Source organism: Lepisosteus oculatus, unplaced genomic scaffold (genome assembly GCF_040954835.1).
Source record: "Lepisosteus oculatus isolate fLepOcu1 unplaced genomic scaffold, fLepOcu1.hap2 HAP2_SCAFFOLD_48, whole genome shotgun sequence".
Taxonomy (NCBI): domain Eukaryota; kingdom Metazoa; phylum Chordata; class Actinopteri; order Semionotiformes; family Lepisosteidae; genus Lepisosteus; species Lepisosteus oculatus.
Genome location: NW_027168020.1, coordinates 356,758 through 370,783, shown reverse-complemented (window position 1 = coordinate 370,783; position 14,026 = coordinate 356,758). Strand labels below are relative to the sequence as shown.

General features: G+C 45.3%; 2 non-coding genes and 1 pseudogene across 2 annotated transcripts; 1 reads left to right on the top strand and 2 right to left on the bottom strand.

The window, feature by feature from the left end:
• Positions 1-5,101: 5,101 nt before the first annotated feature.
• On the bottom strand, positions 5,102-5,251 carry LOC138230240 (U4 spliceosomal RNA; annotated as a pseudogene).
• Positions 5,252-5,898: 647 nt separating this feature from the next.
• trnag-ucc (transfer RNA glycine (anticodon UCC)) lies at positions 5,899-5,970 on the top strand. Its single transcript has one exon. It is a non-coding gene; the product is annotated as a tRNA-Gly (tRNA).
• Positions 5,971-8,030: 2,060 nt separating this feature from the next.
• On the bottom strand, positions 8,031-8,103 carry trnar-ccu (transfer RNA arginine (anticodon CCU)). Its single transcript has one exon. It is a non-coding gene; the product is annotated as a tRNA-Arg (tRNA).
• Positions 8,104-14,026: the final 5,923 nt, after the last annotated feature.

The following is a 14,026-nucleotide window of genomic DNA, read 5'->3' as shown; positions in this document are numbered from 1 at the left end:
GTGGATTGATTAGAGATATCAAGTACATACAAGTCATTTTTTAAATGTTGTAGTTCGTCTTGAAAAAATGTTACGAGTACATCATCTATCAACAATTACACAGGTTCTGTTTCCATATTGCAGATTTTGGTTACGTAATATTATTTTCTAGATTTCACGTTGTGAATATATGATTTGGGCAAACAGAGCCGCAAAGAAGTACATTATAGGTTGTTGGTTTTTTTTTGTAGTTTTATCTAGAACAAGCGATGCTTAAACCTTTGTCTGATTCTTGTGAAACTATCCACACGACAGTTACAGTACCTAGGAGTTGACTTCAGTGATGTCACTGATGGGATGTTTCTAAAAATCCATCCTCTGTAAAACGTCTTCTCTAGTTGTCCTGCATATGTATTCGCTAATGAAGCTGTGTGTTCTGAGCCTGGATCTCTACATTTCTGTATGAACCAGCTTAGAGGGCTAAAGACAGCTTGTGTTTAAATTGAGTGTAAGGCAATTTATGCTTCTAAAGTCATGGTCAGCATTTATTATTGTACTGTGCTGTAAACTTGTTCTGTGCCTAGTCACATTATTTTATAGCGTTTTTATAGTGTTATCAAATCCGGTGGCGCTGTGTGTTAGTTTCCTGACTCCCATGTCACATGGTCTGTGATTGAATCCCATGGAACTATGACTTTATTTTTTAACAAACATTTCTTTGAAAAAATGAAATGTTTCCCTTGGTCAGAGATTAAATAAAACCTCACTCGCACCAAACAAATGTATATTTCTAAATATCACAACATGATCGAATTTAAGTATTTTTAATAACAATGAATAGTCACCTATGCGTTACAAAATAAACATTTATATTGATTTGAATCGCGTTTTGAACCAGCTACCAGTTAACACTGTACTTCCTACTTTGAAAATACCTATGAAACCGGTTTAATTCATCACAGCCAGCACTCCGGCAGAGAGGGGGTTGTACTCGTAAAGTAGAAGCAGGCGAGATTTCCAGCGAAAGACACCCCCCCCCCCCCCATACTATTCAAATTGTATCACAGCATTGTAATTACACATTGTAATTGTATTACACATTGTACACATGCTTAAAAGAGAAGAGAGAAAACGCAAGCCTTCTTCAGGTGTGAGGGTCTTCTGCTCAGAATGAAATGCTAAAATGTAATGTAGGCTCTGAATGGGTTCAATTATGATTTGGGCTTGATTAAGGTCGCTGCCTTTCATCTAAAACCCTACTTGAATCCTTCTAAACTAAAAATCAGTGTTAGTGAGTTCTAAATAAAGAGGTATCCAGGTAACAGTGAAACGGGCGGACAGTCTGGGTGAGATCGCCCGTTTTCCATGTAAATAGTTTCCTGGTTCCGCACCCCTTGGTGTTTCTCTCGCTCTCTCTCGGGTCACCTGATCATTAGCTCGAAAGATTTCAGTGCTTTGTGTATATTCTAATGGTAGTGGGGGCAGGGTGTGTGGGAACAGGTTTGGTTGAAATTGCATTGGAGATCTATGTTCTTCACACCTGAAACATTTTCTCTGAAAGCATTTTCTTCGCAGTTTAGCCGATCTTGTAACAGCATGTTACAGTTTACTATTATTAACCATATTAATTAATGGCTTAATGCCATTTTTTGACCAGGCACGAATATTCTTAAGTCCATATCTTCGCAAGGGAATCAGTGCGAATTGCTATACTAAATGACCGCAGGCACTTTCCACCCCCTCTGCCAGCAGGAACATTCCTATTCTTAGCTCAGCAGCTCATTACAAACCGGGTTTTTTTACACAGCGATACAGCTTTGTGTTGTGAATCTGTTTTTCCGTGTTTACAAAGAAAGTGGAATACAGTGATACTACCTGCTATACAGATACATATGTTTAGATATTTAGACCCTTAAATTAATATCATTATTAATAATAATGATTATAATGATAATCGGCCAGTGAAAGCTCTGTTGTCCTTCACATCAATGCCTGGAACATTTTACCGAACCCAGGATTTTACAGAGAGGGAGGAGGCGCGGAGCTCAGCAGTACAGAACGAACATTCTGCTGCCTGGAGCGCTTATGGCAGCAATCGCGTCTGCATTTATAACTTAGTTTTTAAAATTAATCAAGCAATATGAAGCATCTATTTTTACTTTTAAGTCCCTTACTTATCATTAAGCACAGCTTTCTCACCACTTAGACTACTTTTTGATACCATCCTTAGTCAAACCAGAAACGTGTTGTTCTGTCTAATGACATTACAAGTGGAAAGATTACAGATTTTAAACGTCTTTAATTTTGTTACGTTATACATTTTAGAAACGTTTCATCCATACAAACACCACAAAACTATTTTCGATTGTATTTCTGAATAGTATGTTACACTTAGTTCACTGTTTTAAATACATCTAATTAAGAAAGTTAGGTGTTAGCATAAACTATTAGCAATCAATAATATTAAATTTAGCACTGTAATAAGCTGTTGCACTTTCCCCCGCATCTTGTAAAAATATATTTTCATTGTTCAAATATACATTAAGTGTGACTATCATATAATAAGTTAAATACAAAACTAAAGAAAAAATAAGGTTAAATATAATTCAAAATATTTTGCTAACAATGTTAACTGTTTATGAATAATAAAATGTATTAACTAAGGAGTAAGATGGCACAGTTGTTAGTATGTTTTTTGTTTTGTTTCTTTTTCATAAATACAACAGTAGTACCTGCTGTCTCAGTGGCTTTCAAAATTAAATTATGCATGCAAACCTGTGAACTAGAAAGATAACTAAGATATCCATCCATTTATAATGGTGGCGAAGTGGTTAGCATTGCTATCTTGCAGCATTGGGGTCCTAGGTTCAATTCCTGCCATCCTGTGTGTGTGGGGTTTACATGTTCTCTCTGGGTTACATGGTTTTTCTCCATATGTGTGATATGACTCCCTCTCGCACTCCAAAACATACTGGTAAGTTAATTGGTTTATGGGAAAACTGGCCCTGGTGTGTGTGTTTGTGTCTGTCTGTCCTGTGATGGACTGGCGCTATGTCCAGGGTGTATTCGGCCTTGTGTCCGTTGCTTACTGAGATAGGCTCCAAATCCTCTGTACTGGATAAAGAGATTAGAAATGGATGGAAGTAAAGGCACTGTGTGGATGGAACTATACACAGTGTTAGAAAACCCACTACGAAATGGCAGCATCTCACTGAGAATAAAATATTTTATAGTGCTGGCTTAAGGAAACAGCCTTTCCACCTCTCTTGCACATCAGTATCCATACCTAGTTATTTAAACAAATTGCCTCTAATTATAAACATCTTAATATGCTGGCTCTGTGGATCCGCATCAGCTATGTTTGCCCATTCCTTCAATTCATGTGCATCCAACACACAGTTCAATGCCAGCAACTACACATAATCTAAAATACAATCCTTATTTCAGTATCTATGTAAACATATAGTCTGTAAACTTCATCATCTTCATCAAAAGTATGCCTAACCCCATTAGGAAGTGTTCTTGTTATAAGTGTATTCCTCAGCTTTCCCCAAATTATCTTCTTCTTACCAACATCTCTAGTCTTTTATCCTGCAATAACTCAGCCAACACTTAAATCTCCAAAAGCTGCTTGTGTTAATTTCTTTAAATCACAAATATCATGTGTAAATACTGGCCATGTAATACTCTGCATTGTGGAATAATAGTTTATTTTAAAGGGAACTAGAGAAACTAAGAACTAGAGAAATCAAGAAAGGCTTTTTTTTCTAGAATTAATAAATGCACATCCTGTTCACTGGGGAAATTAAATCCACACTGAGCAATCTTCAATATGTTCAGAATATGACAGCAAGAATCCTATCAGGGATGCATTACACCTGTTTTCAAGTCCTTGCACTGGTTACCTATCAGATTTCGAGTCAACTTCAAAATCCTTATCCTCCTTATATACTGTCCTACAACTGTTATTATTGATCTCCGAATTATTGTACTTGACATGACTTCATTCAGCCTTTCCTGAACGTCTATGACAGGCAGAGAGAGTGCTGTTTCTGGTGCGATCTTTTGCAGCTGACATTTCACTGTTTTAAACGAACAAGAAATTAGATTGCTCATAAATCACTTACTCTATATAAACACAGCGTAATTGCCCTCCGAAAATCCTCTTTTTCTTGTTCGTTTTAGAGACCTTGATCGAAACTGATTTTAGATGTCAGAAAGGATTTATTTTCTCTGTATTTCCTACATTGCTTTGTCGAGATTTTAACTTTATATCTAACTTTATATCTAGGCTCAGATTTCAACTATAAATCGTACAGTAATAAATAGCAGTAAATACTGATGTTTTGCGCCCTCTTACCACAAAAATATATATGTTTTGTAGCTGGGATGAACTTTATTTCGTACGCGTAGCTACTGCGATTCGGACACGGACGGTTAAACATGGCGGCAAATCAGACACCCAGAGAGGGGGGGGGCATCTTCTCGCCTCCATAACTAAAATGCCAAATAGGAGTGGCTTAAGCGACATACACAGTTGTGTAACTGACAGTTTGAGGTAGCTTATCATGTAAATTTCGCTTTGTTGCTGATAGGTTAAGCTTTCGAAACTCTGCCCCAAAGTCATGTGACTGATTTTTCGCCCTGTTTCGTTGGTTAAACGCAATGATCACAAGCACCACCATGGTAACTGGGATGTGTAGTTTTTAATTCCGTTTGAATTATAACTGTACGTACTGTCTTCATATTTGGCCAGTGCTTTAAAGAGAAGGCGCGCCAAAGAATTTCGGTGCCGTCGTCTCCGCTTTAAAGGTACCCCCGTGCTGGAAGAATTTGACCTAGGAATGTTTGCCCAGCGTAGTAAAATATGATCATTTGTGACACAGGCAAATAAGTGTCTGCTACAATATGATTGCTACATATCTGCATTTGTTGGTTTTTAAGGAGTAAGAGTGCAGGGGGCTTAAACCTGCGATCCAGTGTGTTGAAGTATTTCACAACACTACCCCTAGCACATCTGGAAATAAATCCTCATAATGATTATTGCCCTGGGCATGTACCAAAAAATCAGTGAGCATATATATATATATATCGCTGTGTTGAAGCTAGAGACACAGAATAAGTGCAAGCACATCCTAAATACAGTGTTCCTGCACCTTTGACCTCTTCGAGAATGTACGAGAATACCGGGGTATTGGGAAAAGCTTTCAACTAGCAATAATCGCGCCTCGGCTAAACCTCACAGGCTACGATACTGCCACTGCGCAAAGCTGACGGTTGCCAGGCAACCGCGGGGATCCTATGGAAATCGTTATCAATCGTCTCATGGCATGTCGTTGCTGTAACGCTTCATATTTGTCGTCTTCTTCTTCTAGCTTGAGGTTTTGAAGAATTTCATGACAGACAAGGGCTCCGTCGGGAACAAAGGCCGTTGTGAGAAAACCGTTGCTTATTTTCAGCAGCAGAAATACAACCCTTTAAATACAAGATGACAGAACAATGACGAAGGGCATGCCGGGAGGAACTGCAGTACAGAGGAAAGGGGACGGGCACGTACAGTTCACATTCAAGCCACAAGTACTCTTCTCGGATGTTGCACAAACAAATCCTAACGTCTTGAAAGCATTGCAGCATGTTTGTGTCCCACTTCCCGTGGCTGCAGGACGACTGACACGAACGGACAAACACAATCTGTGGCGTTTAGCGTGACATAGTCTTGCAGGCATCGTGCTGTCTCACTGCAATACTATACCGCTGGAGGAAACAGTCCATCTGGCCATGAAACTCATTTGAACGTCTAGCTACAGCAACTAACAATATCATGATTTATTCAGGATGTGTGGAATCAGCACGTCCCAGAGACAGCTTCCGAAATCGTGAGCATTCTCTGGTGGTGTCCTGCAGGGCTCCGGTTGGCATGCGTTGGTGGTATAGTGGTGAGCATAGCTGCCTTCCAAGCAGTTGACCCGGGTTTGATTCCTGGCCAACGCAGTGGTGAGTGTTTTCAAATGCTGTCACGAGCCTTGGATTGTGACTAGCGAAGCCTTTTGAAAGAGCTAAAGCACTGCAAAACGGAATTGAAGGAGAATCTTACAGGGGATTCTGAGCGGTGTCTGCATACACGCAGTCCGATACGGGTGCTGAAAGCTTGAGCTACTCTCAATGTCATGCTGCCTTTCCCCGGAGTAAATCTGTTACATTGAAAGAATGCTTCTCGCAGGTTCAAAAAGGGACCCTTGTTAATTGGAGAAATCAATGATTTCGAATGAATTCTGTATGCGTTAAAAGACAGCTATACACAGAAAAAATGCAGGACACTGCTCATGATGTTTCCAGAGCCGAAACACAGTGCGTTTTACCAAGCCATTTGACAAAGCCCGCCCACTGAAAACTGCAGCAGATCGTGTAAAGGCGTTCAACTTTGAAACTACTGCACGCACAGGAAGCAGAATAAATTCCTCTTTTCAAACTGTCAAAGGTTTGCTTTGCGAACGCTGCAGGACATCGCACAATCTCTTTTGAACGGGGACAAACGATTTCTTATGGGGCGCAGTAAGTACAGACGTTTAAAAAGCTCCACTCATGCCGACGATGCAGCATGAAGAAGCGCAACCTAACATTTGCATTCCTAGCACTGTTGCAACCTAGCACTATTGCATTCCCCACATCAGTAGCTAAGAGAATATCATTTACGACTCTTGTTAATGCAGTTTCAGAAACCAGACTGAAATTTCTCAAGAATATTATTTGAATCCAGATACGATTGACGTTGGGCAACAACTATTCTCTCAAGACTTTTAGATTGAAATGGGGCCTTTGAGACAGGCCTGTAGTTGTTAAGAACTTGTGGATCCAAATTTGACTTCTTAAGGAGCGGTCTAACAACCGCTACCTTAAATTGATCAGGTACAACACCTGACGCAAGCGATGCATTCATCATACTAATTATAGGTCCTGCCAGTCCTTTGAGGGGAATCTTTGACTAGCTGAGTGGGGATGGGATCTAGCGAACAGGTGGTTGACTTTGTCTTACGTCTGTGTTCATGAGTCCACCATAAGAAGAAATCTGAACAGGAGTGGTGATCATGCGAGGTCACCACGGTGGAAACCACTGCTCTCCCCCAAAAAAAACCCACCACTGCCCCTCTCAAGTTTGCTAAAGACCACATGGATGTCCCACAGCAACTCCTGGAACAATGTTCTGTGGACAGATGTGACAAAAGTTGAACTTGTTGGTAAATGTGCACAGCGTTATGTTTGGAGATAACAAAACACTGCATACCAACTCCAAAACCTCATCCCACCTGGGAAGCATGGCGGAAGCTGTACGGCTTGCAATCATCGAGGGACCGATGAATTCCAAGATGTATCAGGAAATTCTACAGCAGAATGTCAGGGTGTCTGCCTGTGATCTAAAACTCGAAAGACGCTGGGTCATGCAACATGACAAAAACAAAGGAGTACATCAACAACAGAGTGGCTGAAACAGAAGAAATTCCGTATTTTGGGATGGCCAAGTAAGAGTCCTGACCCCAATCCCATTGCAGTGCTGTGGCGTGATCTGAAGCAGGCCGTTCAGCACAAGACATCCCAAAAATATACATGAACTGAAACAGTTTTGCATAGACGAATAGGCCAAAATACCTCCTAACCGCTGCTCAGGTCTGACCAGCCGCTACAGAAAGTGGGGGTTGAGGTTTTTGTCATAAAGGAGGTTCCACTAGCTCCTTAATATAAGGGTTCACGTACTTTTTCCATCAATGACCTTGATTGTTTAAACCATTTGGTCAATAAAGAAACAGCAATGTCAAATGTTGGGCGTGTGTTGTTTGTTAAATCAGACTCTCTTTATTAATTATTATGACTTAGATAAAGATAAGATCACATGTTAGGAGCCATTCATGCAGAAATCCACATCATTCCAAAGGGCTGTTTACAAAAGTTTTTCTCCCAACTCTATGTGAGAGAAAAGCAGAGACGCTCACTGAGTAAGGTGGGGTTGCAGCTTTGCAAATTGCAAGGACATTTGTACGCTCAAAATGGGACAGGAGCACCCCAGATGGGACTTGAACCCACAATCCCTGGCTTAGGAGGCCAGTGCCTTATCCATTAGGCCACTGGGGCACACTGGGTGGGGTTGATCACGCTGATGAAGAGCCAGTTTTGTTTTCCTTTGCTTTTTCAAAGGGATCCCCAAAATTAGGGAAGTTAGGCAGCAGAAGGTTTACTGTGACCTGAGAAGGACCGGCATCCCATCACGGTGGTACACACACACGCTCTCACTCATCTGAGCTACACGGCTATCTCAGGATGATCTCAGGTGCGCCGAGCTGGTACGGAACATATTGAACTGATCGATGGCGAATTGTCTCTCAGACAGGCTTTTCACCTCTGAGCTCCCTGACTGACAGTGATCAGCTAGGTAGTGAAACAGTCAGCTGCTTCTAAGCCTTAAACAGCTGCATCTCGGCGCTTCCACGGAGAGATGATTTGAAAGCCGAACAAGTCACCTCTGAGCTCCCTGACTTTAGGGTACGGTGTTCCCTGAAGGGCTCTCAAACCCCGCATTTCAGATGCCTAGCTGTATTGCTGATGTGTTGCACCTCAGAATCACTTTTAAACCTTACCTCTGGTATCTTTAATCCCTATTGCTCAACGCATGGTGAAAGTATTGCATAAATGTTTCTGAAAATGAGCAATGGGCACCTGAGAGTCTCATTTGCCTGTTTCACAAATGATCATATTTGACTAGAGATTCTGTTTGGGATTCAGTTGTGCATTCTGACAGCAATCCCTTTCAAAAAACGATACATTCTGGATGAGATCAAAGGTGCAGGAACACTGTATTTAGGATATGTTTGCAGGTATTCTGTCTCTCTAGCTTCAACACAGTGATATATATATATATGCTCACTAATTTTTTGGTACATTTCCAGGGCAATAATCATTATGAGGATTTATTTCCAGATGTGCTAGGGGTAGTGTTGTGAAATACATCAACACACTGGATCGCAGGTTTAAGCCCCCTGCACTCTTACTCCTTAAAAAACAACAAATGCAGATATGTAGCAATCATATTGTAGCAGACACTCATTTGCCTGTTTCACAAATGATCATATTTTACTAGAGATTCTGTCTGGGATACGGATGTGCATTCTGACAGCAATCTCTTTCAAAAAATGATTTTATCTTATCGCGGCTTTGCCCTTCTTGCCTCTTTGGACAATATCTCCATCTTGTGGTCGTTGTTGGTAATCTCTAGACAATATCTCCATCTTGTGGTTGTTGTTGGTAATGTCTTCTTATGCCCTTTTATAATTTCAATTCTCTATTAGTTGATTCTAGAATAGAGTTGAAAACATCAGTTTTATAGCAGACAATATGACATTATTTATAGTCCAATTAGAAATTTATTACCCTGTTTTTAACATAATAACAAATTAAAATTGATTAAAACTAAGTTTGGAACACCAGGGAACATAAAAAAATGATTTTTAGGAAAACCATGAGGTTCTCTGTGTCCGAAGCCTGCAAGGGGAGAAAGCTAGAATCCTTTGATTTTTCAAAATTTGAAAATAAACATCATATAACAACAGCTTTCATTCCTAGGAGTGAAAAACAACCATTTTTGAAGACATATTAGTTTCTAAAACACTACAATAAAGTTAAAAACATCCGTTTTATATTACATTATTTTTTGTGAAATTAGTCATTTTTTGCACTATTTTTAATAAAATCTCTAATTAAAAGTGATTAAAATTAAGTTTGGAACAACAAGGAACACAAAAAAAAAGATTTTAAGGAAAAAAATGATGTCTTCTGTGCCAGGTGCCTGCAAGGGGAGAAAGCTAGAATCCTACCCAGGCTCCTGGAGCTCTGTCCTGGCTAAAGGAGGGTGAATCCATCCCCTTCAAAGCTCCAAGAAAAAATGATATTTTTAAATTTGAAAAAAAAAACATTATTGAACAACATCTCTTGGTCCACAGAGTGCAAAAATCCAACTTTGAAAAAAATCCATTGACTGGTCCCTGAATCCTGAAGTTTCTTTGCATGATATCGGGCTTGCAACCACTTTCTGGAAAATGATGAAAAATGCCAAAAATGAAAAAAAAGTTATCAATTCTAGAGCCTAAGAGGAAAACAAGACAAAGGTATATCTCCAAATAATTTTATGTGCTTCAGAAGAGCCCAGGAAAGTTTTTTGCATACATGAAACCACGCCCGTTTGCACGTAAGAGGACATGGTTGCACACACGACTGCATGAAAGCACGCGTGCATGCGAAGTCATCGTGTTGAGCATTTGAAAAGCCGCACCACGCCGCACTTGAAATAGCTCTTACATTAGTGGTAGACGCAGGAATCGCCTTTTTATTTACGCTCTTACCAACGCGATGGAAAGCAAAACAAAGCAAAGCAGAGCAGAGCAAAACAAAACGAACAAACGAAAACCCTCACGTCCCGCACTTGCATATAACGCCGTTACGTGCCCAAGCGGTATTGTACGTCATCCTAACACTGCACCCCGGGGCGTACGGTATATGGGAAAGAGCACACGCCACGAATCGTCTCGAATCACTCCCTACAGCTGTAAGGCGCCTTGAAGCGTGCACCCCCAACATTCTTCTTTGCGCATCTGTGAAAGGTAAACTCTTGAGCAAACTCTGAACCCGCTCTAAGGAAACTAATCCGATTAGACTTTACTTTGACTCATCTTTTTACGTTCAGTGCTGGACTGCTCAAACTCCAGCTAGGGTTAGGGTTAGCATTCCAATGCTACTTAGACACTTTGTTTACGCTCAGTGCTGGATTTTGGGAACTTCAGGACGACTGGGAATTTTCTGCTATCTGTCCATTCTGTTTTGTTTTGGAGACTCTTGGCTGCCTATGTGGTACAGTGCAGCGTGAAGGAAACATTTTCCAAAACTGTGTCAGCTCAAAAGTTGTAAGAAAACCTCTCCAGCTGCTTTAACTCTCTTCATTTTTGTCATTTAATGTAACACTCGATGTATAACTGGAGCCTCACATATGCAAATAGTGAGGCTCCAGTTGGACACACAGTTCGACACCAGAGAATGCTCACGATTTCGGAAGCTGTCTCCGGGACGTGCTGATTCCACACATCCTGAATAAATCATGATATTGTAATGCCCTCGCCTGGTGGTGAGGAGGAAGCGCCCCCAGGCGCTCGTAGTACCGCTGGGCATGCTGGGAGTGGTAGCCGGGGAGAGTCTGAGGGTCAGCACGATGACCAGCGGCTGACCCTACTTGTGTAAATAATGTCCTAGTGATTCTAGTGCCCTGTGTAGTCCTGTAAAAGTGTAGTGTGTTGTTAGGTAATTACCACCCTAACTATGTGTACGTGTTCCGTCAGTCTCCTCATGTGTGTGTAGATCCTGTGTTTGGTTTTGTGTGGTTGTAAATGAATAAAGCTAATGCTTGTTTATTAATCGCGTCTCCACTCGTCCTTGTTCTGTAAAGAACCTGTAAACGCTACATTGGTGTCAGAAGCGGGCAGAATGGACAATTTGTGGCAGACAGTACCCGATTCTATTAAGCGCCGTTTGACGCTGGAAGAAGCAAAACCCATCGGCAGCGCACAGAGGGAGCCTGAGCAACTCCTGGGTGCGACAGGTGGCCACAGCCCTTACCAGGGCTATTCAATAGTGGTTCCGCCGGTAGAATTGGGGCGACCGGCCGCTACTCCTGGTCAGCGAGCACCCCAGATAGAGGATACTCTCCCTGCCGGAGCCGATCAGCAATTCCCACACCCATCGGCGCGGGTGAGACCAGGTCGCTACAATGGGGAAGCGCCGTGGGAAATCTACGAGGCGCAGTTCCAGCTCGCGGCCCGGACGAATTGCTGGAGCCAGGCGGAGATGGTCGGCCACCTGGCGGCGGCGCTGGAAGGAGCGGCCTGCCAGGCGCTCTTGGACGTCCCGGAGGAGGACAGAGGCGAATACACGGCGCTGGCGGCGGCTCTCCAGCTGCGCTTCGGTGTGGAGGAGGCGCCGGACTTGATGCGGGAGAGGCTGGCCCTGCGGCGGCGCCAACCAGGAGAGCGACTGGGCCCGGTTGCCGCTGATGTCGCGTTCCTCGCCCGCCGAGGATACCCAACTTTCCCCCGGGAGGCGCAGCGGGAGATGGCTCTCCAGGCCTTTCTCAAGGCCCTCTCACCCGAGGAGCTGCGGCGCCACGTGCAGCTGGCCGCGCCAACATCGCTGGAGCAGGCCTTGGCCCTTGCTACACGGGCTGAGGCCGTGTTCGGGGTGGCTGGAAGCACCAGCAGACGCAGTGCGACAGAGGGATCCAGCGAGGGGGAAGAGGAGCCAGCCCGGGCAGCGACCCCCGCGGAACAGCCCCGCACGCTGATTTGCAACCGCTGCGGGAAGAGGGGACACCGAGCCCGGTTCTGCCGGGCACCCGAACCTCGCACTCCTCGATCGGCGTCGGGAAACGGGAACGGGGCGGCTCAGCGTGGGGAAGGCCGCCCCTCGAACACCTCAACCCCCGCTCCGGAGAGCGCTGTTAAGACTGGCGCCCCTCACGCCACCGTGGGGCGAGTCGGCTGTAGCCGGGGCCTGTACCTCCACTGCAAAATCGAGGACCAACCCTGCCTGGCCCTACTCGACACCGGTTCATCGATAACCCTACTCCGGCCGGGCGTCTTCCCCGACACCGAGGGCACCAACCCCCCAGGATGGGAGGCCTCCAGCCTGCGGTTGAGGACCGTGACGGGACAGCTCGCTGCAGTCCGGGGGAATCAGGTGCTTGCCTTCCGTCTAGGTGCAGCGACGGTGCGCCACCCCTGCTACCTCGCACCCATCCAGGAGGACTGCATTCTGGGGCTGGACGTACTGCAGCGAGTGGGGGCCAGGTTGGACTTGGACCGGCAGGAGTTGGTGTGGCAGGGGGAGCGACTGCACCTGGTGGAGGGCAGGCCCGGCGAAGGCCGAGGGACGTGGGCTTGCCGGAGCCAGGAGAAAAAGAGGCAGTGGCGGCGGCGGCAGTCGCCGGGGCAGACCAGGCCAATGAGCCGGGGAGCGAGCGTGCCGGATCCTGCTCCCGAGTCAGCCGGGGGGCCAGGCAAAGCAGCGGCGGCGGGGGCCGAGCGTTGCGTGGAAGCGAGGCGCACCGTTGAGGATCTCTACCAGCGGAGCTGCGAGGGCCTCGATCAGGACCTGCGGCAGCGGCTCCAGGAGCTACTCGCCCAGAACGAAGACCTCTTTGCGGCGAGAGATGAGGACTGCATCCGCACTGCCCTGGTCCAACACGAGATCAACACCGGCGACGCTCGGCCCATCCGCATCCCACCTGGACGCATGATTCACGCCAAGCGGACCGCCGCCGAGGAAAAGATCCGGGAGATGGCCGCAGCGGGGGTGATTGAGCCCTCCGCGAGCCCGTGGTCGGCGCCAGCTGTACTGGTCAAAAAAAAAGACGGCTCGTGGAGGTTCTGCGTCAACTACCGCAAGCTGAACGAGGTCACCCGGAAAGATTCCTACCCCCTGCCGAGGATAGATGACGCCCTAGACTACATCACTGGGTCGACCTGGTTCAGCTCCCTGGACCTCCGCTGCGGCTACTGGCAGGTACCGCTTGCTCCCGATGCTCGCCCGAAGACGGCCTTTTCTATCGGCCAGGGCCTCTGGCAGTTTACTGTCATGCCTTTTGGCCTGTGCAATGCCCTGGCGACATTCGAGAGGCTGATGGAGAGAGTGCTGGTATCTGTCCTGCGGAACCAGTGTGTGCTGTACCTGGACGATCTGCTGGTTCATGCCCGGGGCTTCGACCAGGCCTTGACAAACCTCCAGGCGGTGCTGGCCTGCATCCGTCGTGCTGGCCTGAGGCTCAACCCCCGCAAGTGCGAGCTCCTTCCTGGGACATGTTGTTGGACCGCGAGGGGTGGCTACGGACCCAGGTAAGGTCGCTGCAGTGAGGGGCTGGCCAACTCCACGCACCGTCGCGGAGCTCCGCAGCTTTCTGGGGCTGGCCTCGTACTATCGGAGGTTCGTCCGGGACTTTGCCAGCATCGCTGCCCCGCTGCAC